Below are 8,393 nucleotides of genomic sequence, written 5' to 3'. Positions count from 1 at the left end.
CACCGCCCCTCCCCCCCATGACATTGCCCAAACATGGAGGAGTCTCAATCTGTGGCCACCACACAGAGGTCCTGTCTAGCATCTCCTGACAAAGAATGGCGTATCTGTGATTACGCCGTTTCCGTTCCACTCATTCCAAAATAAACTCATGACAAGCAAAACACAAATTCCATCCAATCCAATTTTGGCTTCTCACATCTGGTGGCAGGGGGCTCCAGTCACACCCATATGTGTCGTTGGCTGTCGGCTGTTGTTCTGAGGTGTCGTGAGTGAGGTACCTAAATAGTTCGCAGGTGAGGAGTCTGAGACCGGGTTTAGTTCGGTTGGTGTGCTCCAACGTATCCTCTCCTCTAAAAAGACAAAAGAGAAAGTAAGTCAGAGTGAGTGAGTGAGTGAGTGAGTTAGAGAGAGTGAGACAGAGTAAGTCAGAGTGAGTGAGAGAATGAGAGTGAGTGAGTGAGTGAGAGGAAGTCAGAGTGAGTAAGAGAGCGAGAGAATGAGAGTGAGTGAGTGAGTGAGTGAGTCACACTGTAAAAAAAAAATCTGTAAAAAAACAGTAAATTACTGGCAGCTACGGCTGCCAAACAAAAATCGTAAAATTAAAGTAAAACATCCTAATTCAAATAAAGTGCAAAAACCTTATATTTACAGATATTTCCATTTAAGGATTTGAAAAACTGTTTTTTTTATAGATTTTTCCTCAATTAATACAATCAAACACCATTAATAAAGTGACAGCCCTAACAGTTTAGCCGAGAAAAACTGTTATTTTACAGATTCTTCCTAATTTATTACGAGCAAACACCTTTTATTAAGTTAGGGTACTAAAATTATAGCAGAGAAACACTGTTATTTTACAATGTTTTCCTCGATATTTAAGATTAAGAACCTTCAATAAAGTGGCAGCCCTAACAGTTTAGCAGAGAAAAACTGTTATTTTACAGATTTTTGTATCTATTATTAATATCGAACACTTTCAATAAAGTGACCTTACTACAAGTTTAGCAAAAAATGCTGTTATTTTACAGATTCTTCCTTATTTATTACGAACAAACACCATTCATTAAGTCAGGCTTCTTTAATTAAGTTTAAAAATCTTCAATAAAGTGGCAGCCCTAACAGTTCAGCAGAGAAAAACTGTTATTTTACAGATTTTTCCTTATTTATTATGAGCAAACACCATTCATTAAGTCAGGCTTCTTTAATTAAGATTAAACACCTTCAATAAAGTGGCAGCCCTAACAGTTTTGCAGAGAAACACTGGTATTTTACAGATTTTCCCTCATTTATTACAATGAAACACCTTCAATTAAGTGACGGCAATTCACATTTAGCAGAGAAACTGTCATTTTACAGATTGTTCCTACATTTTTATGATCAAACACATTCAATAAAGTGCTGACATATGCTCAAGATTGTAAAATGATGGTTTTATTTTGGAAGACAATTATTTCAAACATTGACTTGCAGGGTTTGTGTTTAGAGTTTAGGTTTAAACAAAACAGATACATCTAGAAGTTTAAAATTAAGTTAAGTAAAAAAGCATGACACAAAAAAAAAAGCTGTCACGGAACGTAGCGGCTCAAGGCCGGAAAATACTCAGTTTTAACGCAACGCGTAACCACGTAAGATACACAAGAGCCCCTTGCACAGTTACATAACTTTACGTGCTTAAGTGCGTCCCCCAAAATGACTGACAATCCCACAAAGCCACTCCGGCCCCACGCAGCTTGCAAAGACTGTGATTGGCCTGCTAACAGACGGACGGAGTGTCAGACGGAGAGTTTCAGGTGATGAAGAGTTTATTGATGGAGTACAGCCGGGGAACAGGACACAAACATAAACAGAGTATACTAATCCACGAAAGGGTTAACAGACAGAGTTCTAACACAAAGAACAAGATCTAGGACCATGAACTAAAGATCACAGAGTCTCACTCTGGCTACTGTTCGCAAGGGCAAAGAACAGAGGTACACGGCTACAAGCCGGACAAGACAGTCACATTACTCCCGGTGCCGTATGCACGGCACTCTGGATAATGCAGTCCTGAAAGTCTGCCGGCACCGAACTGGCTGACTCGGAAGCCAGCAGACAGGGAGCTTGCGGGGCTGGACTCCCACGGACAGAGAGCTTGCTGGGTTGGAAGCCAGCTGACAATGGGGTTGTAGTTGCCGGTGGCCGGGAGGCGAAATCCCAGGGACGTAGAGTGGGCCACAGAGCTAGAAGTCTTGGGCAAAGGTTTCGTCCTTGTACCGACGAGACCAAACACGGAGTGAGGGGAGTGCAGGTTATATAGGGAGTGAATCAGGTGTGTGTGATCATGTGATTGGGGACCTAAATGCAGTGCAGCTGGGACGGTGAATGATACTGATGACATGCAGCTGAGAGTATGAGTGAGAGTGAAACAGGTGTATGTGCTTGTGTGATTGGGAACCTGAGAGTGAGCTGAAGGGGGCGTGGCCGGAGCGGAGCTCAGCAGGAACATGACAATAGCCTCTACCCACAAAAGTTAAAACATTTGACTTCAGACTCATATTAAACTACATGGAGTGAGTCAGTCCATTGCAAAGTAATTTCCCCCTTGTCTCGTCTTTATTGTTCTGCATTGCTCTGGGCCAGCCAGAGCCAAGGTTAGGTCAGGTCAAAAGTATTGGGACACCTGATCATCACACATATATGATTTTCACGCACATCTCATTCCAAAACTACTATATAACAGCTGCCTCTCTTCTAGGAAGTCTTTCCACAAGATTTTGGAGTGGGTCTGTTGGATTTAGTGCCTATTCAGCATTAGGGAATTTGGATAATGCTCTTGTGTGACTAGACCAGGCTTGCCGATGCCGTTAGAATGGGTCCCAAATATGTATAGTGGTGTTTAGTTCAGGGGTGGCTTGATTTTAACCGATGAACAAAGTGAGTCTTATCTTATCTTATCTTATCAGGATAACCCAATCAGCCAGCAAGATACGCGAACCTGTAACTAATATCATAGGTTGACTGACCTGTCAGTCTGACACAACGCGCGCACCCAAGACTATTTTACAGTTGCTATCATATGTCCATGGTTGCTATGGTAAACTCTGCTAAGTCTGTACGTGGAAAACATAAACTAATAATTTCCTTGACTGGTCCACACGTGTGTCAATCATGACTGTAGATCAATGAGATGCAAAGATATCCGAGTGCACAAAAGAGAAGGTGGGATGTAATCAGTAATTCACGTGCATTTGTTTTGCCGTTTAGCCACGCAAGTTTTAGACATTTCTATTATGAAATGCAGTTGTACAATGAAACACATTTATTCTACATCATCATGGCTTCTAAAAATAAAACAGAGAATCAGCCCCAAAAAAGATTGTTTTTATGGGGTAACAGCATTGAAAGAGCTTCAACTGTTGGATGACGAGAAGATTGAAATAGAGTCTGGTAGAATCAGAAAGCAGCAAAAGTAACGGAAGAGTATATGGAGAGGTCATTTTATCATAGCTTGAGGGGTACTCTGTAACATCAAATTGAAATTTGCCATCATACTATGCTTAAGACTCAAAAGAAGGCCTTTACATTTGGGCATGGAATTTTAGGTAGAATTTGCCAAAAAAACATCAATGTTCTAACAGGTTACGTAATGAAAATGGGTTTGCTGAATTTTTGAGGAATTCACTGTAAATTTACATAGAAACATGATAAATTGTTAGTATGTACATAAACCTTAATATAATGAGCTACATATTTAATTACAGATTATCAGTGTAATTGTATTTACATTTGCATGTATTTTAGAAAAATGGAAAAATTATAGTATAAATAAATAAATAATAGTTATTTTCTGTAAAAAAAATATAAATCCATGTAATTTGTCATTATTGGCATTATCCTTAAAATAGCAGTCGTGTTTTTAATTTATAGTTAACCTCCATTATTATATAGTTTTGTATACAATTTCACAAAACAGAAAACCACTGTAAAAATGAAGAGTTATTAACTGTAAAATTAGGTTGTTTTTTTACAGTGCAGAGTGAGTAAGAGAGTGAGATAGAGTAAGTCAGAGTGAGTGAGTGAGAGAGTGAGAGTAAGTCAGAGTGAGTGAGTGAGTGAGTGAGTAAGAGAGTGAGAGAGAGAGTAAGTCAGAGTGAGTGAGTGAGTGAGTGAGTGAGTGAGTGAGAGAGTGAGAGGAAGTCAGAGTGAGTAAGAGCACTGTAAACCCAAACAGTTCTACTAACTCATTAACATTATGTATTCAGTACTTAAAACCTGGGGCCGTATTCACAAAGAATCTTAGGGCTAAAAGTAGCTCATAAGTGGCGAATTTAGGAGAAACTCCTAAAAATAATGGGCGTGTCAGTCTTAAATGTAGGACTCCTATTTTTTTTTACTAAGAGCAATTCACAAAATATTTTATCCCTAAAAGTAGCACCTAAGTCTAGGACAGCTTAAAACTCCTCATGAGGACTCCTAAATCACTAAGACCTATTCACAAAATATCGTAAGATGGCTGCAGCCGACTTGGAATTGATAAAAGACATTGCTTAAACCGTGAAGGTATTAATATTGTCGTAGAATTAGCGCGGGATGCAATGACGCCTTTAAACAACGATGTGTCCCGAAGTAAAATGTTTGGAAACATAAAGATAACCTATTTGGCTTCGGGAGAACGCAAATGACGACACTGGGAATCATCAGTCAGCCGTTTAATTCATCAAACTATCAACGCACTGTAGACCCCACATCATCCAACAGTTTATCCACTTGCCTTTGGACAATCGCCAATTACACAAGATCAAAGTAAATTCCATGGCGATCGCAGGAATGTCCAGTGACGGGACACACATTACAATAATTCGTCCACCGTGGCCTGGATGTACCGATGGCTCGTGCATTTCAACGGAGAGTGGTCGCAGGTTTTTGAGAACTTACCAGCTGGATGCCGCTGGGGTGACAGTGGCTATTGGTCCTGGGACCAGTAGGCTTTCGCCTAGGCTATGGTTCACGTTCGTTTCGCTTTGATCAATTAAGATTGGAGGGCTTGAAGGGCCGTATGTGCTGATATTTGAAGTGGTCAAGGGCTGGAAATATAATATCCTAACAGTTTGCTGGGTGCTTTAATTATTACTGCCTTGATTAGGCCTACATGCAATTGCCATATTTTATATTGATCGCTTTATATTTCTCTTAACGTGCTAAGTGTCATTCCCGTTGGATGCACAAACTTGTCATCATGCGTGTACATTCTGCTAACTGCACTGTCCATAACTATTTAATATGACTTAATTTGAAGCCTAGGTTATTCTCTTATTTTCAGTCGATATAGTGGGATTGTTAGAGAGACGTCACGAATGAGTTTTTAATGAGAGAGCCTGTCAACAACCAATCACCGTCCTCACCCCTTCTAAACTCGTGCATGAGAAGCGACGTCATCCATAGCAACGGAGTTTTTATCTTAAGCTTAGGAGTTGGTATTATCCTTAGTATGAGTAGGTCTCAGAGCCGTTGTGAATCACTTTTAAGAAATTACTCCTACGTAAAAGGTTTTAGCGCGAGTTAGGAGCACTCCTAGTGGTAAGATAAAAGGCTTTGTGAATACGGCCCCTGGTATTTAGTTGACCCAACTTAAAATGTATTAGTTTTCTGAGCAAGTGCAGACGTTTTAATTGTATTGGAATGTATTTGTTTGAGCTAACATTGCCTGATAACTCAAAAAATTGTAGTATCTGACGTCATCAACGTCGTTGAGAACACCATCGCAAAGCTCTTGTGATGAGAGACGGTCACAGCAGACTTAAGGTAGAGGAGCCGTTTAATAATCCAGAGGTTGGAAGGTTGCTAGTTCGATTCCCCACTCCTCCTTACCAAGTGTATAAGTGTGAACCCCTAAACTGCTCATGATCTATAAATGCAAAATTCCTTCTCAATCGCTTGGATAAAAGTGTCTGCTAAATTGTAAATGCAGTGGCAACACTGGGAAGGCGGTCGACTAATGACAGTTCTCTCTACAGTAAGAGCTTGCGCAAGAAGTTGGAACGTAAGGAAGATACCCTTTCAAAAACTTGTAAGGGCGTAATAACTAGTTTGTGAAAGACCCAGAGAAACACAAATATCTGACGAGGCTAAATCCTTTACGATTTTGGAATAATATGAGTTCAGAGAATTCAAAAATTATGAAAATGATAACACAAAAAAATCAGAATAGCCGATGTATAATTTTTGAGTTAAGTTTACTTAAAAAAATATATATATGTACTCAAATTTTCTTATGTAATCGGTTACATCAAAAGTTTTGAGTTCTCTGAACTTGTTCAGGGGCCGTATTCACAAAGAATCTTAGGGCTAAAAGTAGCTCATAAGTGGCGAATTTAGGAGAAACTCCTAAAAATAATGGGCGTGTCAGTCTTAAATTTAGGACTCCTATTTTTTTTTACTAAGAGCAATTCACAAAATATTTTATCCCTAAAAGTAGCACCTAAGTCTAGGACAGCTTAAAACTCCTCATGAGGACTCCTAAGTCACTAAGACCTATTCACAAAAAGTCTTAAAATGGCTGAAGCCAGACGTAACGTGTTGGAGACAATGAACGACTCTGAATTGTTGAGAAGATATCGTTTAAACCGTGAAGGCATCAACATTTTACTAGAATTAGTGCGGGATGCAATCACGTCTCCAACTATCCGAAACAACCCAATCAGTCCGGAAGTTAAATGTTTGATAACATTAAGATTTTTGGCTACGGGGAAAATGCAACTTTGCAACGCAGACGACTTCAGAATATCGCAATCACCGCACTCTGTAGACCACACATTGTACAACAGTTTATCCGGTTCCCTTTGGACAATCGGCTACTTCAAAGGATCAAGGTCAATTTCATGGCGTTTGCAGGAATGCCCGGTGTAGTGGGTGCCATCGATGGAACACACATTAAAATAATTGCTCCATCCAGAGATGAGGACGTCTTTGTAAACCGCAAAAAGGTACATTCAATTAATACACAGATAGTGTTTGATCCAAATTTCACAATCATGGATATTGTTGCGAAGTGGCCTGGATCTACTCACGATTCGCGCAGTTTAATGGAGAGCGTGATCTGCGCCAGCTTTTTGAGCGGCACCATGTACCTGCTGGATGCCACTTGGGTGACGTGACAGTGGCCATCCATGCAAGACATGGCTTTTGACACCCTTCCTCAATCCACAACCGGGAGCACAGTTGAACTACAACATGCAAGTATACGCATGAGGCCTATTTTGGTGACACAATACCTGTAGCCGCGACGGCTCTTTTAAAGTCCACTCCGCAATCTCCATCCTACATTGTGACTGGAGCGCATACCACCGCTTCTCGCAGTCATCGACAGAGCGACACACGGCAGGGAATGAAGCATTTATGTTAACACATATGTCCTCCCATGCCTCACGCATAGTTTGCAGGGTGCTTTAATTATTACTTCTTTGATTTCATGCAATTTCCGTGTTTTTTTTCGGCAATTTCTCTTTCTCTTAACGTGCAAAGCGTCATTCTCGTTGGATGCACAAACTTGTCATCATGCGTGTGCATTCTGCTAAGTGCACTGTCCATAACTATTTAATATGACTTAATTTGAAGCCTAGGTTATTCTCTTATTTTCTGTTTATTTAGTGGGATCGTTAGGGGGATGTTAGGACTGAGTTTTTAATGAGAGAGCCTGTCAACAACCAATCACCGTCCTCACCCCTTCTAAACTCGTGCATGAGAAGCGACGTCATCCATAGCAACGGAGTTTTTATCTTAAGCTTAGGAGTTGGTATTATCCTTAGTATGAGTAGGTCTCAGAGCCGTTGTGAATCACTTTTAAGAAATTACTCCTACGTAAAAGGTTTTAGCGCGAGTTAGGAGCACTCCTAGTGGTAAGATAAAAGGCTTTGTGAATACGGCCCCTGGTTTACAGTGAGAGTGAGGGAGTGAGAGAATGAGAGTGAGTGAGTGAGTGAGTGAGTAAGAGAGTGAGAGAGAGAGTAAGTCAGAGTGAGTGAGTAAGAGTAAGAGAGTGAGAGAGTGAGTGCAAAGTTATCACAGAGAGACAAACAGACGTGGCAGAGTTAAAGTCTGACCTTCATGTTCTCTGATTCATTACCGCCAGGCTGCCGGGGTCAGGGCCTGGAGACTGTTGTCATGGATGCAGGTAGAAATATAGGCCTTGATCTTAGTTCCTTCTTTCCCCTGACGCAAACACACACCCCGAAGTGCACGCACACATGCCTGCGCACACACATACAGGCACACACACTTACACACACACACACACACACATATACATGCTCACACATGCAAGGCCCAGTGCTGTTGTTGAGTATGAGTTCACTGTGAGAGGCCCCCATTTATCTCGCCTTCCAAAAATACTCGACACCCGAGTTCTCCTGTTACTC

At 40.8% G+C, this 8,393-nt stretch overlaps 1 long non-coding RNA gene across 1 annotated transcript in view; it reads right to left on the bottom strand.

Moving 5' to 3' along the window:
* Nucleotides 1-8,186, bottom strand: part of LOC308360755 — an 11,071-nt gene extending 2,885 nt beyond the window's left edge. Inside the window, exons 1-2 of the long non-coding RNA XR_013968529.1 lie at nt 8,079-8,186; nt 197-350 (exon numbers count right to left, since the gene is read on the bottom strand). This is a non-coding gene — a long non-coding RNA (uncharacterized lncRNA). The remainder of the gene's footprint in view (nt 1-196; nt 351-8,078) is intronic.
* Between the last annotated feature and the right edge of the window lie 207 nt (nt 8,187-8,393).

The sequence above is a fragment of the Sprattus sprattus genome (assembly GCF_963457725.1).
Source record: "Sprattus sprattus genome assembly, chromosome: 2".
NCBI classification, from domain to species: domain Eukaryota; kingdom Metazoa; phylum Chordata; class Actinopteri; order Clupeiformes; family Clupeidae; genus Sprattus; species Sprattus sprattus.
This window is presented reverse-complemented; position numbering and strand designations above follow the sequence as displayed.